General features: G+C 44.3%; 1 long non-coding RNA gene across 2 annotated transcripts in view; it reads right to left on the bottom strand.

Annotated features, from left to right (window-relative positions):
* The window catches only part of LOC138579508 (uncharacterized), a 48,272-nt gene that overhangs the window by 4,496 nt on the left and 20,125 nt on the right, over positions 1–23,651 (bottom strand). For both annotated transcript variants that reach the window (XR_011304027.1, XR_011304029.1), the window contains exon 2: positions 14,755–14,876. This is a non-coding gene — a long non-coding RNA (uncharacterized lncRNA). The remainder of the gene's footprint in view (positions 1–14,754; positions 14,877–23,651) is intronic.

Below are 23,651 nucleotides of genomic sequence, written 5' to 3'. Positions count from 1 at the left end.
AAGCAGAACATGCCCTCTTGACATGGGGTACTGCAGAGCTCGTGGTAGGATAGCTCCAGGCTTGAGCTTGATTTTAACTGCTCCTACTCCTCTTAATAGACCTACATCATAAGGACTACTAGACCACAAGAAGCTTGGAACCTTTTCTAAATCTTCTTGTAAAAAATGACGGTTTCTTTCTCACTAATACCTTTCCCTGTGGTATATCTCTGTTGTTTATTTTAATCCAGTAAGCAAGACTTATAAAGAATACTAATTCATTGTCCGAATAGTCATCTCTAAACAACTCCTCTTCTGTCAATTCTGTCAGTCTGTATCCTTCACCGAGGGCTATCACTGCTCTCCATCCTCTTCCCTCATCATCTGTCCCATGGACAACCACTCTTTCCTCTCTGACTGATGCTGCCTTTAACTCTATAGGAATTATCTGTCTGTCTTCACCATCCATCGGTATTTCTGGTCTAGACAAAAATTCATCAGGAATTCTCAATATTTTACCTACTAATCTGGGAAGCCATGTTAACAAAACAGTCCCTCCATATGTGATGCTGGAAATGCAATGGAGGTACAGGGCCTCCGTACCCTTGTCCTTTACTGCTTTTTATCGTGCGTTCTGTCGTGTTTTCTGCACAGGAGTTCATGTGGGACTCCTGGCGGTGCTGCTCTCTCTTTTGGTTTGGTGTTCAGACCCATGGGATACCCTTATGGCACCCATGGGTGGGGGTACAACCCTGTGCCCCTAGTGTATGTTTTTGGGCACCTGTGTGTGACCCACAGAGCAGGGTACGGGCTGGTGGCAGCTCCTTGCTGAATTGACTGGTGCCCTGAGCGTCCTCCATTTTGGGATGCCCAGGCCTGTCATTGGAATCGGTAGATTCCTGATGGAGACAAAATGGCCCCCATGGCCTCTTGCCTTCCATCGCCTGTTACCTTGATCTCCCCGAAGTCCCGGGAAGCCCTGACCCTGTCCCTTCCCCCTGACTGGCTGTTGGGTGGAAGTTACATATATGGTAGTGTGGGGAAGTGCTGACCAAACTGGCTGGAGCCTTCCCAACGACCGTATGTTGTGGGTACACCTGTGGGTGGGACCTGGGTGAATGGAGTGTGTGACGAATACACATTCTATGTTGTGGGTGTCTAGTACTGGTGTTTGACATAATGACTGAGACAGCCCTGCCCGAAACCGGTATGAATGCAGTGTGGAGTGTTGAATGGCTGGGTACTTGTCCCAATAGACATAACTTGTTGTGAGTGTCTGGAGAGAAGTGAATGGCCTGAATGCACTGTGTGTCTGATTGGCTGGCTGCCTGCATGAATGCCCTTCGCCGTGATTGGATGCTTGAGTATGACCCAGCGGAATGAATGGGAGATCAACAGTATATCTGGGGACCTCTCACTGCTAGGAATCGGGTTCAGAAGCTGAAGTCCACTACGACGAGTAACTGGAGTAACTGAAGCTTGACCTTGAAGCCCTGCGAGAAGAATTGCTGTTGCTCTCCTTCACAATGTGAAAGCTGCTGTGTCTCCAAGGACTGACCCAGGCATATTTGCCATTATAACTGAGTACAAAGTGCGTTATTGTGATATTGTATATAACCTTGAATATTAATTATATAAAGACTGTGTTTTAACCAATACAGTGTGCGGACATTCCTTTGTGGGTGCTTGGGGACTACACTGTACTTAAGAAGCAGCCCGCATTACCTTCCTGAGGAGCTAGGCCTTGATTGCTCGACCATAGCTACCGAATAGAGAATCTTGTCTGGGGTCCTCTGTGACTCTCCTCTACCATATAGAGAGCAGAAATACAGACACCCCCCTCCAGTCTTTACACCATACAAAAATACCCGTGGGTCTAAAGGAGCCCCTCGCCTGCAAATGACAATATTAACTCTCTGACATTCAGAAGATGTATTCCTGGAGTGGAGCACACAATTCCTTTGTCAGTAAAAGATATTGATCCAAATTAGGAGGCAGGCAGTCAAGTAATGAATGTTGCCGGTACGGGACCGGCACTGTTCATTACGGGCTGCCCAATTACGAGGACTGCTGCGGGACCCGCTAAGGAACGCCTGGTCATACCAGGTGTCCTTAGCGGGTCCCACTAGCAGTCCAGGATGCTAACAACAAGCCCGTCATTAACAGGCCCGTTGTTAGCATCCTCCCCATTCCTATTGACCCCTATGGGGCTTGAATGGGAATGGGGAATGTTTTTTTCTGGCGCCCAAAAAGGGCAATAACCGGGTCTGCCAAGATCGGCATTGCCCTTTTCTGGGCCACGGAAAAAAATAATTACCGGAGTCAGCCGTACCCTTAATAAGGGCACAGCTACCGTCAGTATCCTAATGAGGACCATTGTCATGTTTAATTATGTCATCAAATCATGTCCTAATATGTTAACTGGTGTCTGTCGAGAAAACAATAGTGGCATAGATACATCATGTTCTCCTATGGAAGTTGGTAATCCATCTGTAAAAGGAACTAAACTTGTCACCCCAGAGAATCCCTGAGCATTCATGGCAATACCAGACATTGGGTATTTTCTGACTCGAACACAGGAATGAGTCGCTCCAGTGTCTACAAGAAACGAAAATGGCTTGGCTCCTTTTGTCACCCTGGCTCTTGGTTCCTCTTGGGGGTCTGGTGTCACTGATAGTACTGAACACATCAGGTCGCTCTGTGGGCTGTCCTATTTTGGATATAAATTCATCCCAGTACCCATGAAAGATTGCCTCCTACCACGGTCACATTCCCTATCCTAGGTGTGGATGTTTTTGGGGCCCCTGCATTCATGTTCTATTGTGGTGCTGCTGCTTGCTGTGTCGGTACTTGCTGTGCTTGTATAGGCGCTTGCTGTAGATAACCTTGTGGCATCTGCACTTGTGCTGGGTTTTGTTGTGCCTGCTGTATTTGCAGCGCATTTGTCTAATTCTGTGTGTGATCTTGGGCATAATACTTTTGTGGTTCTGTATTATAATGTGGAGAATAGCCCGTCCCCCCTCTTGGTGCTTGCCAGTTCTGCTGCATCCCTCCTCTACTTCTACATGTTCGGCTATATGTCCCATTCTCCTACAATTCCAAAATTTCTGGGACTGTCCTCCATTAAATCCTCCTCCTCCTGGGGAGTTCTGAAATCCCCTTCGTCTCACTCTATGCACATTCCCTCTGCCTTACAGCCAAAAATGATATCCAGATCTGCATGATACCCTACATTGCTTGACTGCACTGGCCGTACTCCTTGTGTTATCACAATTTCACCACTTGTCAATACTGCTCCTTCTGTAGCAAATTTCAACTATTGTTTCTGAACTAACTTTGCTTCCTCTTGCTTTTTGCACCAGGCTTTTTTCTTGTTGTTCTCTTGCAATAATTGACAATGATGTACAATAGTCAATTGTATTTCTGGCCAGGACTTCGCTTCCATCCTTACCTGTTTTTTCATCTGCCGTTGCACTGGCTCGGGCAGTCCCTGACACAAAATGTGGTAAAATACTGCCACCATTTTATCCCACGGTTCCCTCATCTCAAGACGCCAATGTTCCTGAATCTCTTGAATAAATCGCAACAGGATCTTCATCCTCCCCCATTTTCCTTGTCATTATAGCACCCATGTCTGATTTGTCGGGGTACTGCACTCTAAGTGCTCTCCATACGTCTGCTCTGCAATTATTAAATTGTACTCCATCATGTGTCATGTTTTGTGCCGTTACACTTGCATACCCAGCTCATACCCAAATGTGATCAGCTCTCTCTCCTAGAATGGCTGCTAGCAGGCCATTTACATCACCCACTGCTAACTTCATTCCCGCTGTCATCCTTTCTAACTCGTAGATCCATTTTCCCACACCTGCAGTCAAACTAGGCAGTTAACATTTCAAGTTATCTTTATCCATCTGTGGCCACGGTATATATTGTGGTCATCCTTCTCCTTTCCCTAATAGTGGGAATTGCGTAATCGTACCCACCTATACTTTTCATGTTCCAGGTGGGCCTAGTTGCGCCCATTTGTCTTCATCCTCGCAGCGACCTTAATCTGCTCACATATGGTGGGGATGTATCCCCTGCACTACATGATTGGACTGGTGGTCATTCCGAATATGGTGTTGGTTCTGATGTTTTGTCTTTAGGGTCTTCTAAATATGACTATTTTACCCCTTTTCCTTACTTGGATCTATTGAAAAACCACATGCACCCTCTCTCTTTGCCTTCTTATTTTGCTCCCTTTTTCAACTGTCATTATTATACCCCAACTCGTATGGATATCATCCCTGTCCTTGTCATAAGGTCTAACCCGCTTACGGACAGTGCTCTATCTTCGTCTGCCATCACGTCACCAAACTGCTTCCTATTCCTTCTGATAAAGATCCCTCATTGTTCCCTTTAATTTTATAGCCATCCTTGTCCCTCATTTGCCTGTATAAATCCCCAATCCTTTTCCCTCGGCCTTTTGCCTCTTACTTGTCAGCCCATGACTAAATTCTCAGTATTCCCTGCAGCTCTCTATAGGCTGTTGTGATCCTTGCTCTTCTTCCCATCATTCTCGTGTTTCAACTGGCACTATGCATCTGTTAACAAGATAATCTATTTTGTCATCATTTTGTTCTCTACCCCTTCTAATTTCTTCTTACCTTCTCATCTCGCTGTACTCTTCTTCCTCTTGCCTTCTTTGCAACCTATGTTCTTTCATTCTCTGGGCTTCTATTTTACCATGTTTCTTCTCCTATATTCTCTCTTTCTCTTTCTTTTGTTCCTAATACCTGCTTCTTTCTTCCTTTTGTTTCTTCTCTTTCTCTTTCTGCTCCTTGTATGCACTATCCTGTTCTTTTTCTTTATGATCTTCTCTTTCTTCCCTCTCTCTCACACCTTCAATACCTTTTCCGTCTAACTTGAATAATATCTGTCCTCCCATCCATTCATTTTGCACTATGATCTCTTTTTTGGCTCTTTCCTTCTCCTCTTTTTGTCTCTTGGTGTCCTCCTCTATATTTCTATCTGTCTACTTCTTCATTCATCAGGCTCTTTATATTCATCGCTTATCGATATATTTTTTGGTTCCTTAATCATACTTTCTTCCATGCTGTCTTCACTATTACAAGCTGGAGGTGCATATATTGGATTGACATACCACGCTGCTGCCTTTAATTCCTTTAAAGGATAAAATCCCTGTTTATCGTCCCTTGTGCTATCGTTTTTGGGAGGAGTAAGAGGAGCTGAGGGCATTATGTCTTCCTCTTTATGCTGATTAAGCATCCACTCCTTCTTGGGTGGGTCTTTTTTTCTCATTTTGATACATCTTCCATAGTTCTAGATTAGCTAATCTTTTTTGTCGTTTCTTCCCCGTATATGTAGCATACAAATACGTTGTCATATGTCGCAATACTGTTTTTGACAACAAACCTTCTTGAGCCCATGGCATGAGTGTTTTATTAATCCTGCCCTTCCCCCATTCCTTGTGATACTGACTTATTTTAGGTGTGTATCCTGGTAATGTCCTACATAGATGTAAAAGAGGAGTGTCCCACGTGATGACAAGTCAATCTCGACAGCCAATACTTACTGGCTTCTTAAATCACATACAATACAAAAATCTATTTAGGCAAGCACTATCAGATCAATATTTTAACCAATTTTAAAGTCTTTATGATATTGTTTCTCTTTATTTCTTTGTTTATAGTTCTATCGACTCTTGCTGGGCTGTTGTTCTATTATTGCCACTGCAAGAACCTTTATTTAACTTTTAATATGCTTTCTTAGCTTTTATCCTTCTCTGATTGACGTCAATCACATTATTGTAAGGGCTGATATTCAACTAATGTTATTACTCTCGTTTTATATTTCTTAGTTTATACACAATAAAGGTTTTACACTGATGAGTCCCATTCTGGCGGTGCAGGTGAGCAGGAAAGTGCCTTTGACCCCCTTAGATCACCATTTTAAAAATGCCCACTCTGAATGTGACCCCCCAGCACCCTGTTGCAGCCTGATTGCAACCATGTTGTTTCCTCCCTCCTCATCCCGCCACCTGCACCTCCCCCCGGCCCTGATTGGATGTCTGTGCCCATGCTTGCAGCCCTTACCCCCGCACCTAGCCTTGCATGCCATTCCTATTCTGGCGGTGTAGGTGAGCAGGAAAGTGCCTTTGGCCCCCTTAGATAGCCATTTTGAAAATGCCCACTCTGAATGAGACTCTCCAGCCCCCTGTTGCAGCCTGATTGCAACCGTGTTGTTTTCCCCCTCCTCATCCTGCCTCCCGCGCCTCCCCCGGCCCTGATTGGATGTCTGTGCCCATGCTTGCAGCCCTAACCCTAGCACATCGCATTGCACGCCATTCCCATTCTGGCAGTGCAGGTGAGCAGGAAAGTACCTTTGGCCCCCTTAGATCGCTATTTTAAAAATGCCCACTCTGAATGTGACCCCCCAGCTGTCACGCTCACCTGATTCCCACGGAGGCGCAGGTCTGGCTTCGAGTGCTGATGCTTCTTCAATGGTGAAGCGCAGGACTCTGAGGATGGACAGGAAGGGCCCCTCTACTCTGGCTTCTCTGGCTCGCAGGAATATTCCCCTGTGCGTGAAAGGGAGTATTACCTACTGACGGAATAATGCTCAAGCCTCCCACTCCCTTCCAACCCTCCACGATACCCTTCCACGATTCCCCGTGAAGTCTCAACTTAGGGTCTGGAAGGATGCGTTCTCCATCCTGCTTCTGATGCAGGGGCGCGTAGAAACCCAGTTACTTCACTGGATTGAGGTTTGATGGGAGTTCAAATAAGCTTGACTATTCAGGTAAGGCGCTGTAAGAGTTCTGTTGCAAGTTCAAAAGTTCAAGCTTAATAATAATGTTCATTGTCTTATTGCAGCAAGCGCTAACGCTTATGTCTTTTTCCCCTTAGGGGCCGGGGTTCGGAATGCCGGAGATATGGCGCCGACCCGAAGTGAAACGTGCAGTTCCAGTAAATGACAGGTAAGTTCTGGATGAGCGTTCGGGTAATGTCTTTGCATTCGCTCATTCAATGTCTTTGTCTTTTTTCCCCACAGGGGCCGGGGTCCGGAATGCCAGGAAGCGGCAGGACCCGAAATGAAACGGGAATGACCCAACAGGTAAGTCTTAGAAGGAAACTGAGCTTTTCCTATTCCCTTCCTTCTCTCACCTTGTTTTTCTTGTCTTTTTCTCTCTAGGCTCTGGGAAGTGGCTGCGGATCCGGATTATCGCTGCTGAAGATGGAGGCGCCCAGGAAAGGTGAGTGAAATGCAGCGCTGCAGCGATCGAAGCGAAATGCTTTTAAAAATGATGTCTTCCCTTTCAGGATCGTCGGTGTGATGTCTCCGTGATGCAGCTTTAGCAGGTAAGGTCTTCTTTCTCTCCAATTCTCTCTTATCTCCCTTTCCAGGTGACCCAGGATGCTGACAGGCGTGGCTGAAGTCCAGATGCAGGAGCTGACACGGTGAGCGTCCAGCTGCGAGGAGCAGAACAACGCGAAGCGTGAGTTGCTGATTGGGCGTGGTTTAAATAGCTTTGGAAGAAGTTCCAGGTATGTATCCTTCCACCGATCAGGTATGTATCCTTCCCCGACCACACCCAGGTGGAAAGTAGTCCCACAGGTAAAGTAGTTCCATTCAGGCCTCAAGAGGGCCTGGATGTAGCAGCATGGTCTGCCCCAGGTAAGTGCACATTAAAACACTTGAACACATGTCTAGCTTTATGAGCCTGGCGCCTAAGGCGCCAGGACTGTGTCCAAAGGGCCCCAGCTTGGGCCCGCTGGCACTTCCCTGGGGGGGATGATGCCTGCCTCTGGGGTTGCTGGGTCGGACCTGGCTCCTTGGAGGTAGGCATCATGACAGTCACCCTGTTGCAGCCTGATTGGAACCGTGTTGTTTCCCCCTCCTCATCCCGTGCCTCCCCCCGGCCCTGATTGGATGTCTGTGCCCATGCTTGCAGCCCTAACCCCAGCACCTCGTCTTGCATGCCATTCCCATTCTGGCGTTGCAGGTGAGCAGGAAAGTGCCTTTGGCCCCCTTAGATTGCCATTTTTAAAATGCCCACACTGAATGTAACCCCGCAACCCCCTGTTGCAGCATGATTGCAACCTGTTGTTGCCCCCTCCTCATCCCGCCTCCCGCGCCTCCCCCGGCCCTGATTGGATGTCTGTGCCCATGCTTGCAGCCCTAACCCCAGCACCTCGTCTTGCAGGCCATTCCCATTCTGGCGGATCAGGTGAGCAGGAAATTGCCTTTAGCCCCCTTAGATAGTCATTTTAAAAATGCCCACTCTGAATGTGACCCCCCAGCCCCCTGTTGCAGCCTGATTGCAACTGTGTTGTTTCCCCCTCCTCATCCCGCCTCCCGCGCCCTCCCCCGACCTTATTGGCCGAATCACTCCTTATCCTGGACCGGATCTGGGCAGCTCTCTGCCCGGCAGCCCCTGCAGCTAATGGCCTCAAGGCAAATGGCGGCTTCTACATTGACGGCTCCAAGAAGTGTCTGCAGGTGTCCGCAGGGGACGCAAAGGAAGCCAGCAACCAATAGACATCAACAAAACTGTAAGTGTAGCATGGGTGGGGGGTGGAGCAATCACTCTACTCCAGAAAGCCCTTGCCACTCTACCTTGCCTCTCCATAATGTTGACTGCCATAGAATTACAACATGCATACTTAAAGAGATTAGTGACCACCAACCTAAATACATTCTTGGCTGGACTATAAATGTTGCACTGCATTACGCACTAACATACTGTTATGAAATGTTAATTTACTTGGCAGTTATATAACGCTTTATATATCATTGGTAGGACCGCAAAGCCAATGTTAACGAGTGCCAATGTTAACTAACCTATAAAGAACGGTCAAGTTTAGCCTATTTCACCTTAGACAGGTGTAATAATTGTTACCATGTGCCACACGTAAATGGAATTCTTAACTTTAGCCTGCATTCCATCTAGACACAAATGTGAATGTTAGCATGTGCCACACTTAGACGGAATTCTTAGCCTTAGCTTGCATCACATCTAGATAGAAATGTGAATGTTAGCATGTGCCACACTTAGACGGAATTCTTAGCCTTAGCTTGCATCACATCTAGATAGAAATGTGAATGTTAGCATGTGCCACACTTAGACGAAATTCTTAGCCTTAGTTTGCGTCACATCTAGACAGGATTATGAACGTTAGCATGTGCCACACTTAGACGAAATTCTTAGCCTTAGCTTACGTCACATCTAGATAGAAATGTGAATGTTAGCATTTGCCACACTTAGATGGAATTCTTAACCTTAGCCTCCATCGAATGTATACAAAATGTGAATATTAGAAAACTTAAATGAAACTGTGAATGATGACAAGTGCAACACTAGAATGGAATCGTGATCGCTAGCCTGTCTCACATCTAGACAGAATTGAAAATTAGCAAGTGCCACACTCCGACGTAATGGTGAATGATAGTAGGCATCACACCTAGACATAATTGTAAGTACAGCAATGCCAACTAACCAATCCACTAACAATTTCATCCCTCTGCATACTCCTCTCTAACTCTAACCAAACACAACCACAAGCCTAAAACGCAACAAACCGCACAAACTTCACTACACTGCAACAACAAAACAAACCACACATAGACTTGCACAACAGCACATGATGACTATCGACCGTATAACACCCCAAGCCCAGCCAATGGACCCACCGGGCTGAGGCTGCCAACAGCACATCACTGCTATCTAGCACTTTTCCAGCTCATTCCCACTAACCCACCCCCCTCTCCCTCTTTCAGATCCACCATAGCGCCAGGGGACCACTCCGGTGGTAATAGTGCACGGTACAAATATCCTTTAACATTAACATTAACATGTATTTATAACCCCAAATGAACGTGCACTTTTAATTTCCTGTGATCACATTCCTTTCCTTTCCTTGGTAAATGTATCTCCTCTCACTAGTTACTCCCTTTTGGAGTGAAATACACATTCTTCTTAATTGGCACTTGCCTCAGGAATCCCTATCATTTACTCTACTTAGAGTTTAATGCGTATTCTTTGGTCCCCTTGGAACTCAAAATCGAGGTATCTATCTCTTTTACACACAAATCCTGTTACCATATAGTGTGGCAATAAGCCCCAAGCCGGTGGGCCATTACCACCTAAGGTAATGCCCCCGGGGCCCATAGTTATAGGCCCGAGTGTAGCCGGCAAGGGGCTTATTACCATTAGTATTCCTGGGTTTTTAGTCCCAGGACACCAATGGGGTTGTTGCGTTTTTCAATCAGCTTTTGTTTTGCCAGTTGAAAAAAGCGGCTTTGCAGTACGCGTTCATTCTAGAAAGACTAGAACACACGTACTGCTTCATTACTACGGATCAACAAGGTGCCATTTTGGGCCTAGTTGATCCATAGTAAAGAAAGGAGAGGGGAGTGAGGAACCTTTACTCGACCCGGCGCGCGATGCACGCGAATGAGTACACAGGATTACACTATGGTATGGCTCGGAATCAAGCCAATCCACATTAAGTGTATCCTGTGGCATTGACACGCTGGGTACTAATTACACTTAGACTACAGCCCCTCCTCTTTATTTGCCACTTTCAATGCTCCACTTACATCCGTGGCTCAGTTCGAGTCCCTCAGCATCGACTCTTCCCCAATCGACCAGTTCATCTTAAGTACATGAGGCACCTGCGGGGACCGGACAGTAACTCCTTCAAAGGGGCAACTGCTGACCGATTCTTTCCCCACATGTGTATTGCACACCGCTCTCAGCAGGAAGCTCCATGCAATTCTGGCTAAAGGCAAAAGTCCTCGATAGTCTGAGTGTTTAGAACTGGGCCTAGGTAGCTGGATCTTTAACCATCCGCACCTTTAACAAACTGTGCAGTAGCTTCTTGGAGCGTATTTCATGCGCAGAATGGAATTACCATAGTAAATTACCTCGGACCCAAATAACCAAACAGACTTAAAGAATATGGAAATGTAATACTCTATTGTCAGCTCAAATAAAGTAGGGACATCTGGTGATCATACGAAATGCAGCTCACACACTCTCATCTAAGTTTTGAGTACACAAAGACTTTATACTTCGAGGTACATCAGCTATGATGTCATCCAAGGGGAGGGATTGGTTAAGGAAACATATATACCTTTAGTATGCATGAGTGTTAATAACATTCTTGGATGCCCTTATCTGGTAGAAATGCCTAGAACTGCCTCTAAATAAGTATAATACTTATTATGGAAAATAATAACAGCTGATTGTCTACTGCAGCATTGTATAACATGCCGCTTCATGGCCACTCATGATTGGTTGGCATACTCTCCCAACCTTGGACATTCGGCTCGCTAGCAGCACATGAACAGAATGAAACCCAGGTGCAAAGAACAACGTCAGACCACTGCCCACTTTGGTCAGTTAGCCTACCATCTCTCATCAGTCAGAGCATGAGCCAAGGCTACTCCTTTCTAGTGGACCTTGCTGACTGTTTTCTTCTCTGGGATTATTAAGGGAGTCAGGGTACACCACTATCTGTGGCTGAGGCTTAATGAATAGACCTTGTTTTCGAGTCTTGCACCACATGTCAGCAGACCACAAATGTGTCAATTACGACCTGCTATTTACTGCTATTTGATTTAATTATGCTGGGTGCTATTACTACTCTTAGCCTCTGGAGACTTGGTCGCTCCATCTTACATGTACTTTCTTGAGCCTTGATTGTTCAATACATGGCACATACAGAGGTTTTCACTTCTGCTTAATCTAAGAGTAATGTACCCTTCGTTCATAGCTTATCCTGGTCAACTCCCTTTGTGCTTTCCAATTATGTCTTGCTGTGTCATCCTTAGTCTCAGCAAAACAGATATCCTTTGTTTCTTGCATTAAGCTGTTTTCTGCAGTGTTTCTGATCTGCGGCCCTGGTTTGTTTCTGAGGTAGTTTTGACACAATCATGGACCACAGCACAACTACAGCAATACCATGCATCTTTCTATCATGGCCGCTTTCCTCATGTCATAGTTTCTACTACAACAAGCTTCTAATTATCTCATCTACCTTGCGTTTCTGCGTATATACCGCTACTCATCTGGTTACTTATCTTCTTCGTAGATATGGTTTCTTCGTGTCTGCATACACGTTTCTCCTGTTACTTCAGCTACATTATCATTCTCTAATCATTTGCATATCGCTTCTGTATGTCTTAGTATCTTCTCTTCATTACGTCACTTTGCTCTGGTCTGACTTCATGTACAGCTCTTCAATGCCCATGATGTATGCCGACAACCTTCCCCACATCAGTGCGAGGGTACATTTGATACGGCTGTCTAACTGCATAACGTCTCTCATATCTCTTGTGCGGTATTGTGATGATACCTGGTGTCAGAGTCTTCCTGTTTTGCTTCCAGTATGACAGAGGTGAGTGGGCAGGCACTAGAGATGACGTCATCCTCTACTCTACATTGTGGTGCATGGTATTGCTGTGGCTGTGTTCTAGTGCATGGTATTGCTGTAGTTGTGCTGTGGTCCATGATAATGCTGTGGTTGTGTTTTGGTGCATAGTACTGTTGTGGTGCATGTTATTGTGGTGGTTGTGTTGTGGTGCATGGTATTGCTGTGGTTGTGCTGTAGTGCATGGTAATACTGTGGCTGTGGTGGTATTGCTGTGGTTGTGTTGTGGTGCATGGTAATACTGTGGCTGTGTTTTGGTGCATGGTAATGCTGTGGCTGTGATGGAATTGCTGTGGTTGTGTCATGGTGCATGGTAATGCTGTGGCTGTGTTGTGGTGCATGATATTGTTGTGGTGCATGGTATTGCTGGGGTTGTGTTGTCGTGCATGGTATTGCTGTGGTTGTGCTGTGCTTCATGATAATGCTGCAGTCGTGTTGTGGTGCATGATATTGTTATTGTACATGGTAATGCTGTGGTTGTGTTGTGGTGCATGATAATGCTGTGGCTGTGTTGTGGTGCATGGTATTGCTGTGGTTGTGTTTTGGGGCATGGTATTGTTTTGGTGCATGGTATTGCGGTGGCTGCATTATGGTGCATGGTGTTGCTGTGGTTGTGTTGTGATGCATGGTAATGCTCTATTGTGATGGTGTTGCTGTGGTTGTGTTGTGGTCCATGATAATGATTGGATGTGTTGTGCAGGCTAATGCTGTGGCTGTGTTGTGGTCCATTATATTGTTGTTGTACATGGCAATGCTGTGGTTGTGTTGCGGTGCATGATAATGTTGTGGCTGTGTTGTGGTGCATGGTGATGCTGTGGTTGCGTTGTAGTGCATGGTTGGATTCCTCACTTGTCACTTCAGGATGCATATCTAGCTGCATTGTGCCATAATCCCATGTAAAATTCAGTGTCCATGAGGTATCTTTGGGCAGTCAGAAGGGATGTCCCATGATGCTCTGATCCCTGAATATTTGTCATATCATGGTGTCACCTGAGAGAGCATTCCCTCTCCTAGCAACACATCTCAACACACAACGCCAGCATCGAAACAACATAGGTTACACAAGGAACACACACCACCTGGAAGATGTATGTCTTCTCTAAATTTCCCTAACCACCACAGTAACAAAAACACAGATAAACCAACACAACTCTCCACACTCCTTCCAAACTATTGTGATACCAGTCATTCACCCAAACAATTTACGGCAGCAAACTGGCACACAAATTAACCACTGCTGTAGACAAGTCACAAAATAGCTTAAATGTACACACTACAGACAGCCTTATCTTTTCACATCTGCACACACCAACATTGCAAGAAAACATCCTTGCCATCACCCGTGTTAGTCCCATAGCCTATCCTGAAGCTCCAAGAAACAACAAAATATGGAAAAGGTGTTTTTCGTAAGACTCAATAACATAATAACATGCCATAACCAAGCACAGCAAAGGGCTTCCCCCATTCTCATTTGTGGCAATATGCAGAATGGCCACAGTAACTTCGGAGACAGAAAGAGGGCAGGGAAATGAATGCCAGTCTACTATGCTATAATCATTGGTGAAGTGGCTGGCTGGTGAGACTACATTTCTGCCTGTCAAATTTAGTAATGTGGGAACTAAGGGATGGTCACACTCCCAACAATAACACATCTCTAGATGGCAACATCGGGTGCCACTAATGGAGGAGCACAAGGAGACTCCATTTTAACCCCAAAATCATTAAAAACCTGCTCCACTGTACGACAGCCTTTTCTTAAATAGTGTGACCGTAATCACTTCTAAGGACTCCGTTTTCTGCAATTAAGTCACAGTGAGATTGCACACTTGGCTGAAGCAGTGAACATGGAATTTTAGCACCTTCTGCAAACTGGGCATGTGACTAAATACCTTCTGAGCTCTACTGGTAAACATATTTAAGTCTGTGCTTTCAAGCACTACAGTAATACTGCCACCTATTAGGGTGGTCTTGAAAATACACAGATCCCATAAAAAAGTAACCTGACAATATGCAAATACTTATAGAAACATGCTAATCCAATTCATTATCATTGTGGCTTTATTTTGCACATCCTGATTGAAAAACTACAAGTCCCAGAATGCAAAATAATGATAGCCTGCAAATGCTCCTGTTTCCAGCACCTTAAGAAATACAGAGGGTCCTTTTACTTAAAAATGTAAATTGGACAAAGGGTGCCTGTCACGTTTGCCCTTACATGCAAACAGATCACCTGCATGCAATCCTAGTGATTTGCACTATGAAGTGCAAACCAAATGTGTAAATGCAGGGCTAATTGTCTGTTCATCTTAGTTTCAGTTGAGTAAATACCACTTACCGTGCATGAATGGCAGACCGTGTTTACAACTCATTCCTTTGTAATCTGCCTGCTTTTAGACCATGTGAACTGGGGGTCCTGCTTCCCATCTTCCATCGAGCACCAGACTTCTATGAACAATTCTTAGAGAGAGACAAGCGAAAATAAGACGCCTGGGAGGATTTCATCATGGTCACTTATTGCTGGAATACCAGGACACACTCAAAGAAATGTTTCCTTTAACCTGATTTATAGTCTTTTAAGATAATGCAATATTTTTATGCAAATGACATGGTATGCTTCTGATAGGTTCCTTTAGTCAGAGAATAAAAACATTCCTTCACTATCATTGGATAGCTTATCTTTTGTGTACAACAAGCCCACATTAGCATAGCTGGCATCCATAATTTTCTCTGGTGCACAAAACTAATATGATTATTTTAGACTTGGCTGGACACAACTATGACAGTGCTCAACTCCTGCCAAGAACATTTTCACGCACCGATATCTAATCCTTATCTGATTGCTGAGGTCCAGCCAAGTTAGTTAGTGCTTTATGCTCCCTTAGAGCAGATTTTATGGTTGCCAAAATAATACAGCTGGTCTCTCAGAATAGTTTGCATGACACACGTTGTGACCTCTTCAATTCGAACATAGATAAATGTATCTAAACTTCCCTTACTTATGTGGCCTCATCACAATCTTGTCTGCTTTTTCTGCCAATTTCCATTTATTAACCTAGCAAACTTAATTACCTCACTGCAAGATGCTGCCAAAGACAGCCTCTAATGTATCAGCCTCTGTTGCTAGTCTGAATACTCTTGGCATGGTTTATAGTCCTCCACACCTGCCGTAAAACTGGGAATAATTTTGCACTTGAGTATCCATTTTGAAATATATTTCTATCTGACACTGTATTTTTCTCCAAAGAGCTATTATTTAATTTTATTAAGAAACTCTCACTTTGTATCCTTTATTCTTAATATATCCTTATGCACTTATGGTATGTGTGTGATATTTAAAGCACCCTTTATTTCCAGAGCCATCCGAACGCAAATATGCGCACTGCCATGTGCACTTTTTACTTTTAATAAAGGCAATCTAATCCTGAGTTCTACAATGATGGAACTATTTGATCTGCCTATCATGTTATCTATGTCCAGTTGAGGGAGATAAATATCGACCAGACAGTACATTTCCCTGTCTGGTCGATATTCAACCAGTGTTCAATATTCAACCGCTACACCTAGTGTCCACCTCCCCCATATGCATTGTACCTATGCTTCCCTACCTCAGTCACCCCTCTCAACATGGGAGATATCATAAAAGACACTTCTAAAGAATCAATAGTGTCTTCAACCACATTGTATTCTCCTAATCCAAGATATATAATTATCTCTTTTCTGTCAAAAGATATGGAATATTGATAAGATGTATTTCTGAACTCTGCCCTGGTGGGCAGAGGTTCAAAAGGCCAGCCTAGTTTCTTGGAACAGGGTAACCTTCTGTACAAGCCAGACCAAACAAGGAAGCATTGGCAGTGGCCAAGACTATGTCTCAGGAGGGGCGAGGGTGATCCGAAAGCCCCCAATGAGCACACACAGTAAACAACACTACAAATTATTCTCAGTCAGGTGTATATCAAAAATTCATATACATTTTTTAAAGGCCTTTTAAATCAAACACAAGCAAAGATCAGCAGTAATACTTAAACCAACACAACACTACTATAAAACATATATACAGATACCGTTGGCCTAAAGGATTGGCACACAGTAAGGGTCCACAAACTGTAAGGAAAGGGAGCAAACAATGCAAATATACTTTAGGCAGTCCTTCACTTTATCAACCCTATCTGAGAGGCAGTCCAATCCCCAAGAAGAGTAGAGCCTTGTGCACAAGAGTACGTTCAGATGGAGGTGCACATGATCGCACGGTTGGAAAAAACGGGGTCTCTTGCAAGGGCTGTAGCAGCTCAGGAAGGCAGGTGGGACAGTGATGAATAAGTTCCCACTATTCGCTGAGGGTGTCCCCAAGAGGGCAGAACAGGTTCCAAAAGTTAGGAATAGGATGGTAGCACAGGCTACCTCAATAAAGAAGTGTGGCCCTCAGGGGACACTTGTATATACAAATGGATGGATGCACCAGGGGCCACAGGTAAGAGTTGCAAGTACTCACTGACCCAAGGCGCACTACGGACCAAACTTCAGCAGTCAAGTCCACTTCAGTTGCGGTTCAAATGCTACAATTGTGAGGCTCTTCAGCTTTCAGCGGCTGAGTTCCAGGGAGGATTCCATGGTGGTACATTGTCAATTTCTCCTCTCCTGGTGAAGGGATCAACTCGATTTCACTGCAGCAGGTCTCAGGGCAAAAGGGGGCAAACCAGCAGTGCACCCTCGAAGTTTGTCACCATGGCTGGACGACACAGTGAAGGGGGAGGGGTTGCCACACCCTATACAGGTATAAAAAAGCAGTCCGATTCCATGAGAATCCAAAGCATGTATGCCAGCATCAAGAAATGTCATGTTGGCATAAATGCTTGTGCCTTTGTATGATGGAAAAGATGGGACGACAGAAAAGGTATTTTCGTTCCATGCCTATTCTCCTTCGTCATACAAATAAATGCAAATATGGTACAGCAAAAAAAGCATGCGTAAAACTTTTATACATACATTTTACACATTATTTGTATGCTTTGTCATAATAAACATGCTCCCCACGCTAAAAGAAATTGTGTAAAAAGGTCAGTTAGCACATGTCACAAACTTCCAGCTCGCTGTAATACACGATGTTAAGAAACTTTCATATCCACATAAAACCAAATCTTTTTTTGGTATGTCAAGGTAGTGAAACAAAAGGGGTGATGGCTGGAAGGTTTAGAATAAATCTTTTTTTTTTTTCATGTTCAAAATGTTTTCTTTTCATAACAGTAATCAACAGAAAAAGCAAACATTAAGCAGCATAAAAAGCAACTAATTATAAACTACTATTAAGCAACTCATTAAAGAGAAAAGAATAGAGATACACAAGGGAAAGAAAAGATGAAGGAAAAGAAACAAGAAAACAAGAAAACAGGAAAAATGCAGAAATTCATACAGCAAATACAAGAACATCATAAGTACAATGTATACAACCATGAGCAATGATAGATGACAGCAATCCACAGAATCAGGGACACAATAATCCCAATAAAAGATCAAGACTATCCATAAACATCAAGAAAACATCTCCAAATATCCCAGAAATGTTCAATTTCATCTTTGCATTTATAAATGGCTTTTTCATACATCGTGACCGTTAGAATAAATCTTAACTTCTGTCATTTCTCTGGGCAACCCTCCTGACCATCATCTTTGCCTGCCACGACATTACAAAAGGGGAAACACTGTATGCAAATCAGGCTTTGTCCCGCATCAAAAGGGGTAGTGCAGTCCGAACTGCTTCGTCACATCCCTTATGCACGAGACCACACGCATCCCGAAACATGTTTCGGCCTTGTTGGGCTTCATCAGTGAGGAGTAGCTTTCGGTATTGGTAGTGGACACAATGGGTGAAAGGTATGGGTGAAAAGTAATCTTTAAAAGGGAGCTTTATTGTTTAAGTCACTTTACGTGTCTTGTTTGTTTGTTTGTTTAGTATTTATTATGCGCCCCGGACCCTGGGGTATAAGGGCGCAGGAGGTAAGAAAACATACAGCTTGGTGCAAGGTTACAGGTTACAGTGTGTCATTCATGTGAAAGGATTAACAAATTGATAATTTGGTAAAAACAACAGTAAAGAGATAACAGTTGTGGCAGGCATATAGGTAAAAACAGGCGGGAGCAAATTCATACATACATTTAGCATTTGCGCTATCAACCAGCTGATCACATTTTGCCTGAATTTGGTAAAGGATTGTTCTGTTCTCAATGTGACAGGTAGCTTGTTCCACAATTGAGCGGCTTTGACTGGGAAACTAGTTCCGTCTATAGTGGAGAGTTTGAATCGTGGTACTTGAAGGCGATTGGTGTCTGCTAGTCTCGTTTGTCTAGTAGAGTTTGTTCTAGAGAATCTGTCGGCTAAGAATTGTGGGGCTTTGTTGTGTAGGAAATTTGTATGTGAGGGACGCAGTTTTAAGTCTAATTTTCTCATAGGTGGTAAGCCATTTATGTTTCCTTCCTGTTTCCGAGATATGTTCTCTCTTAGGAATGTTCAGTGCTGCTCGAAGAGCATTGTTTTGATGTATCTGAGTTTTGTTGATGGTGGATTTAGTTGCTCGAATGTACAGGGAATTACAATAGTCTAGTTTAGAGATGATTAAAGCTCTGCCTAAAGTTAGGCAACTGTTCTGAGATAGGAATTGTTTTCCCGCTCTAATTAGTTTACATGTGTAAGCTGTTGATGAAGCTAGCGATTTACCTGTTTAGTAAATGATAGAGTAGAGTCAAGGAAAATACCTAGCGTTTTTACTTCCTTAGCTACTTGGATACAGTTCTCATCAATGATGAAGGAAGAGTAATTCGTACTTAGATTGTTGATGAGGGATTTGGTGCCCAGGATGAGGAGCTCTGTTTTATCATCTTTGAGGCATAGGCCATGGGTGGCCATCCATGCCTGAACGATGCTGTAAATTCCGTTCACCATTGCTAGGTCCTCATCATAGTCCCCAGTAAGTGGGAGGAGGATCTGGGTATCGTCTGCATAATTATGTAGGTGATACCCAGATGCTCCAAGTCATCAAACAGGGGTTTAGTGAAGATGTTATATAGTGTTGGTGAAACGCATGAGCCCTGTGGCACGCCGCAAGTGATGGGGATAGGGACCGCAGCTGCTGTTGGTGAGAAGACCCTCATGGTGCAGTCACTAAGGAATGATTGGATCCACACTATTGCCTCAGTGGAGAAGTGTGCTGCTGTATCTAAGTGGTTTCAAAGAACCTTGTGATCCACTAAGTCAAATGCGGCAGATAGGTCTAATAGAAGGAGAAGTGCCGGTTTTCCAATGTCGCGTAGTTTATCTATTTGGGCTTTAAGATCGATAAGTGCAGTTTCTGTGCCATGTAATAGACGGAAGCCAGATTGACGAGAGCCTAGTAGCTGGTTCAGTTCAAGGAAGTTCTGAATTTGGATATATGCCACCTTATCCAGAATCTTCAGAAGGAACAGCACAGTTGTGATCGGTCTATAATTGGTGGGTATAGCCGAGTCTAAGGTTTGCTTTTTGAGGAGTGGGAGCACCCATGAGTCCTTTAAGTTGCTCGGGATAGTGCCGGTGGTGAAGGAGGCATTAATCAGCTTAGTGATAAATGGTGCTAGGTCCCGTGCAGCATCTTTGATCAGTTGTGCTGGGCAAAGATCTCCTTTAATACTTGGACTGAAACCTTCCAATTGCACTTTCTCCACCTCTATTATAGAGACTTTAGAGAAGTGGACGGTTTAGTTTTTGGAGGTGTTGTTATATTGGGCAATGTAGAGGTGGCTAATGTCTCTTTCTTTAATTCTATTTTCTTTCGGAGGTTAAGGACTTTGTTGGATAATGCATACTGGATTTCAGAACACCATTTTTTATCTTTAAGACAGTTGTCTTGAGGAGTTATGGGATTTTCCAGTTCTCTAAGTTTAGAGAACAACTCTTTCGTGCTTGAGTTTGTTTATGTAATTCTGTTACTGTAAGTCTCTTGCTTTGCTGAGAGGATCTCTTTTTTATATTGAGATGAGATATTGATTAGTTTCGATTTGTTTTCTGGAGTAGGATGGAGTTTCCAAGTGTTTTCGCATTTTCTTCGTTCTAGTCTAAGGATTTTTCGGAGGGGGGTGAACCAATTGTTCAGATGGCTGTGTGGTTTACTATTTCTGAGCTTTAGCAGGGCAATATTATCAAGAGTTTTGTTCATGATTTTGTTAAATTCTTCTACTAGGACGTTAGGATCTGCGTTGTCTGATAGAGCAATTAGAGTAGGTAAAATACCAGGGAGTAATTTGTCTATCGTCATATTTTATTTATTTCTGGTAAGTGCGGGTGGTGCACAGAATTGTTGTGGTTTAGGAGTTTTTGTATCTAGTGTGAATGATATCGGATGATGATCTGTCCATATTTGAGGTGAGATAGTTAGGGTGAAGATGTTGCAGTTGTGGTCAGCAACCCAATCTAGGATTCTCCCTTTAATGTGAGTAGGCTCATTCACTCTTTGGGAGAAGCCTGGTTCTGTCAGGATGTTAGATGCTGACGTAGCTTGTGGGTCATTAATGTCATTAAAGCCTATATTGAGGTCGCCAAGTAGTATTGTTTGGGTAGTGTTTTAAGTTTTCTGAGAGGATGGTAGATAGGTCTTCTATGAATGTCTTCATGGGACCAGGAGGTCTGTATATCAAGTGGATATTGAGTGTTTGAGAATTGGCTGTAGGTATTTTAGTAGACATTATTTCGCAAGATTCGGTGACTGGTGAAGGAGAGAGTCTCATGCCAAGCTTAGTTTCGGCAATGATGGCTAGTCCGCCACCTCGAGCTTCGCATCTATCCATTCTAAGGATAGTATAATTGTTCGGAACGGCTAGGGACAGTGCTGGGCCTGCTGCCTCGTGGAGCCATGTTTCAGTGATGGCTAGGAAGTCATAGCCTTCAGTGGAGATAACTTCAGATATTTCCATAGCATGGGCGACTAAGGATCTGGCATTTATTAAAGCGCCTTTGAGTTTAGGTATAGATTCGGTTGGAGGGAGTGAGGTGATGCTTATTGGCTTATAAGCCTAGTAGTTTTGTCTCTATTTAGTTGAGGGTTATTATGCCTTTCATAGTTGTAAGAGTTAGATTTGGGAGTAGGTTCACAGACCATTTTTGTTTGGCAGGTGTTAGTTTCATATTTGATAAGAGGATCAAAGATTCTAGGTAGTCGTGTGCGTAGTCTAGCATTTCTCAAGGCTATATTGCATTGTGTAGGTGGCTGTTGTATCTTATGCTGATGGCTAGCTAGTATTGGAGGCGATAAGTGGTTATTAAAGGTATCTATCGTAACACCCAATGGGGATGACATAATGTGCAATAACACTAATGTGAGTAAAGTGCCCAGGTATGCTAGGTTGGACAGTGTTGGATACATTGTATAAGGTGTGAGGTACGCTCGGTCTGGGTGGTTGGACTGACTAGGCTATTGTCATGATTCCTGCCCCTCATGTCCCCAGCCCTCCAAGATGTCTGGCTGGAGCCAGGCCACAATCGCCTACATGGCCCTCAAGGGCCTCTCCATCCCTCCAAAGACCCACTTGGAGTCAGACTTGGCGCTTGTGGCACCAGACTCACTCACTCCCATAGGATAACATTGGGGATAGGAGTTGTAGTGCATTGATGGGGACAAGATGGATGCCCCCACATATTTTGGTTCCCGGAACTGCATGTGCAGTCTAGTCTTTTGGGTGTGGTTCAGCCCAGAGACACCTGGGATACCCAGAGACTATTTAAGCCACGCCCAGGCTGAGAAACATGCTTTGTGTTTTCTGCACCTGCAGCGTGACACTCACCATGTTCGGATCGGTCTCCAGTAGGCTTGCATTTTTCTTCTGCGCTCAGCTCCTGCAAGAACAAGAACACCGTTAGGAACAGCCTTACCTTGCGGCGCTTCTGCCCATCATTCATCGCTCCTTCCGTTCTGCAGGCATCTTCGGCGGTGTCATTCCCATCCCGGCACGCCACTTCCTAAGGAAAAGGGAAAAGAACAGAAAATATGTAAGCATTCAGCAAATCTTCGCTTATTTTTAAAGACTGTACGAGCTTCAAACGCTTGCCTGAATCCTAGCCGCTCTGGGGGAACTCTGTCTCCGGAACTCTCATCCATCTGCAAGAGGGAAAAGACACTCCAGGTTAGCATGGAAACATCTAGAGGTGCCGCATACCGCTCTTACTCACTGCATTTCTTCTTCATAACCGGCATCCATGTTGAAAACGTTGCGGCACCTAAAAGACACAGAAAAAGAACTCAGTTCAATACAAATACGAAAGGGTCGCATTGTGCATCGTGCTCTCACTCACCTTCAGCGCTACTCATCTCAGCAGCACGTCACCATCCCCGGATGCCGGCCATCATCTAAGGAAGGAATGGAACGAAGTTAGAGAACTGTTCAAAAGACTCATTATACTTACCTGTTGGACTCTTGCCAGTGAAGTAACTAGGCAGCAACGAGCCCGCATCAATCAACGCGCCCCTGCGCTGAAAGCAGGACGGAGACCACACTTTCCAAAAAAATAAGGTGAGCTGTGGATCAAAGGGAAGGGTTGGACCCCGGGGAAGAAGGGGTTCAAGCACACAGAGACAATAGGGAGTTAAACTCTACCAATCCTGTGTATCAGGCCCAGTCTCCAGTCGAGTTGACTCCAGGGAAGGGTTCGAGGTCGTAAGAGGTCAGAACAGGCTGAGTGACGTCCCTGTGGATACCAGGTGAGCGTTACAGCTATTAGTGTTACGTAAATAAAGTTACAATTTACGGGTACATAGGCGATTCAAACATAACAGTTACTTGACTCAGGGCTATTTAGGAGTAGTACTTATGCAGCAAAGTCTAGACTAGAGCTATGGTCTAGGCTATTGTCTAATCTTGAGCTGTGTGCCCATCTAGATTCGAATTTCTAAATGCAGTAGAGATCACAGTTGTAACATTAACAGGCTATATATGTGCACCTACATTCGCGTGTCCATGAGACAGTATGGATCACAGATGCGTCTATGTAGCCATCTCTAGAATGCCTAGATTCGATTTACCTTAAAATGGCAGAAATCACAATTATGCAACATTCACTGTCTGTAAGTACATCTAAATTCGAGTGTCCATGAAACAGTAAAAATCAGACGGCTAAGTAGGCTGTGCTCACAGATATGTCTATGTAGCAGTCTCTAGAATGCCTAGATTCAATATTCCTTAAGCGGCGTAAATCGCGATATAAGTGAGCGA

Source organism: Ambystoma mexicanum, chromosome 3p (assembly GCF_040938575.1).
Source record: "Ambystoma mexicanum isolate Mex_15411 chromosome 3p, UKY_AmexF1_1, whole genome shotgun sequence".
Classification (NCBI taxonomy): domain Eukaryota; kingdom Metazoa; phylum Chordata; class Amphibia; order Caudata; family Ambystomatidae; genus Ambystoma; species Ambystoma mexicanum.
Note: the sequence above shows the minus strand (reverse complement) of the source record. Positions and strands in the feature narration are given on the sequence as shown.